This window comes from Nomascus leucogenys, chromosome 18, assembly GCF_006542625.1.
Source record: "Nomascus leucogenys isolate Asia chromosome 18, Asia_NLE_v1, whole genome shotgun sequence".
NCBI lineage: Eukaryota > Metazoa > Chordata > Mammalia > Primates > Hylobatidae > Nomascus > Nomascus leucogenys.
In genome coordinates, this window is record NC_044398.1 from 101,988,513 (window position 1) to 101,990,631 (window position 2,119).

Sequence of the window (2,119 nt, forward strand, 5' to 3'; positions counted from 1 at the left end):
GCGTGGCTGTGGCCCCTCTATCCAGAAGTCACAGACCAGGGCTGGTGGGTTCTAGGGGGTGTCCACCTCCACCACCCCGAACCCCAGGTCCTTTTCCAGGGAAACGTGCAGAGGAAATGGCTGGAGAGCGAAGTCCAGGCACAGGGGCCATGAGAGCTGGACCCCACGCAGCTGCAGACCCCGACCCAAACTGCATGCAGCTCTGGACCCCAAGCCAGGCAGACCCTGACCCGGACCCCACGCGGCCGCCGACCCCCAACCGCGACCCAAACTGCATGCAGCTCAGGACCCCCAAGCCAGGCAGACCCCACGCGGCCGCGGACCCCAACCCAGACAGACTCCGGCCCACCCGTGCAGCCCCCAGCCCCAGAAGTCAAACGCCAGCGTCCCCCCAGCGCGGCGTGGGCTCCCTCAGATACAGCAGCCTCCTGAGGTGGCCCCACCTGCAACTCCGGACCAATCAGACAAGGCCAAATGGGCTCCCCAAGCCCAGCAGGTGGGACCCCCGATCTAGACAGCCCCCTCCCCGCCCCAGGCCAACAGCCACTCTCGGGCTCCGCGTCAAGTCTGCCAAATGCAGGGTGGAGGGGCCGACCCCGCCACGGAAACCAAGCCCAGGAAACAGCCCACCCAGCGTCCGCTCGGGCGGCCCATCTCCATCCGGACCCGCCGCCGCGGCCGCAGGTTCACGCGCCGTTCCGCGGAGATCTCTCAGGCGCCTCCGGCCCGTCAGAAACCCGGGGTTCCTATGGCAAAGGTCCTGGTGGGAATCGCACCGCCTGCCGTTCCTGCCTCCGCGGTGGATTCGCTGCCCTAAACTGCCCCCCGCTCTCATCCCCCACCCCCGGCAGCCTCCGACCCTCCCCCGGCCGGCGCAGCTCAGCCTTTCGCAGACGCGGTGGAGCTGGAATCCGACCACGCGCAGCCTTCTCACCGTGGTGCGCACTTCGGGCCCCCACGCCTTTCCCAGGCTTCATCACCCATTTCTCTCCAGCGCTGAAGGAAACCCCCCAGTTGCTTCTCCACTCACCCACTGAAGCACGTCTCGGTTGCCCCCAGCCCCGTGCCCTCCTGAGAACACTGCAGGCCCCAACTGGTCCCCTCCCCGCAACCCCACGGCCCATCCCCGACCTGCACTCACCCTGCGGGGCTGTGGGGCCTCCACCCTTTGGAGGAAGGTCGTGTCAAAGCTTGGAGGTGCGCGGCCTGTCTGACCTCCGCCCAAGGCGCACGGCAGGCGGCAGGATCTCAGCCCAGCTCAGCGTGGTCCAAAAGGACTTATCGTTAAAAGTGCTGGTCCCAGAACCCAAGGGGAAGACATGCTGGTTCTCTGATGAGCTGGGCCGCCTCCTCCAGGAAGCCTCCTCCTTGGAGCTCTGTAGCCATCGTGGGCTTGCAAGACTCAGAGGGCCTGGGCCACAGCGGCGCCTGGCACTGGGCTGGACAGTGTCCTGCCCCCAAAATTCATGTCCACCCAGAACCTCAGAATGCAACCTTCCTTGGTAATAGGGCTTTGCAAATGTAATTAAGGATCTTGGGACGAGGTCAGCCTGGATTGAGGCTGAGTCCCAAGTCAATCACTGGTGTTCCTCCGTGACGAGCAGAGCAGAGCAGAGCAGAGCAGAAGAGACAGACGCACAGAGCAGGCCCTGTGAGGACAGAGGCAGGGACTGGAGCGTGGCCACGGCAGGAGTATGGAGCCCAGAGCTGGAAGAGGGAGGGATCCTCCTCAGGGCCTCCGGAAGGAGGGTGCCGCATGCTGCCCATACCGGGATTTTGGACTTGTGGCATCCAGAACTGGGAGAGAATAAATTTCTGGTGTTGTAAGCTTGCGTTACAGCAGCCCCAGGACGCTAAAATAGTTCAGCCCGTGCAGGCTCCTCCCTGCCTCCCTCTCTCTCTGTTGTTGTGAGATATTTTTTAGACAGGGTCTCACCTGTCACTGGAGTGCAGTGGCACGATCATACCTCACTGCAGCCTCTAATGCCTGGGCTCAAGCGATCCTCCCACCTCAGCCTCCCGAGTAGCTGTGACTACAGGTGCCATCAGACCTGGCTAATTTTTAAAAATCTTTTTAGAGATGGGGGGGGGTCTCCCTATGTGGCCCAGGCTGGTCTTG

General features: G+C 63.3%; 1 pseudogene; it reads left to right on the top strand.

The window, feature by feature from the left end:
• Positions 1–275: 275 nt before the first annotated feature.
• Positions 276–1,839, top strand: LOC115831233 (annotated as a pseudogene).
• The last annotated feature ends 280 nt before the right edge of the window (positions 1,840–2,119 follow it).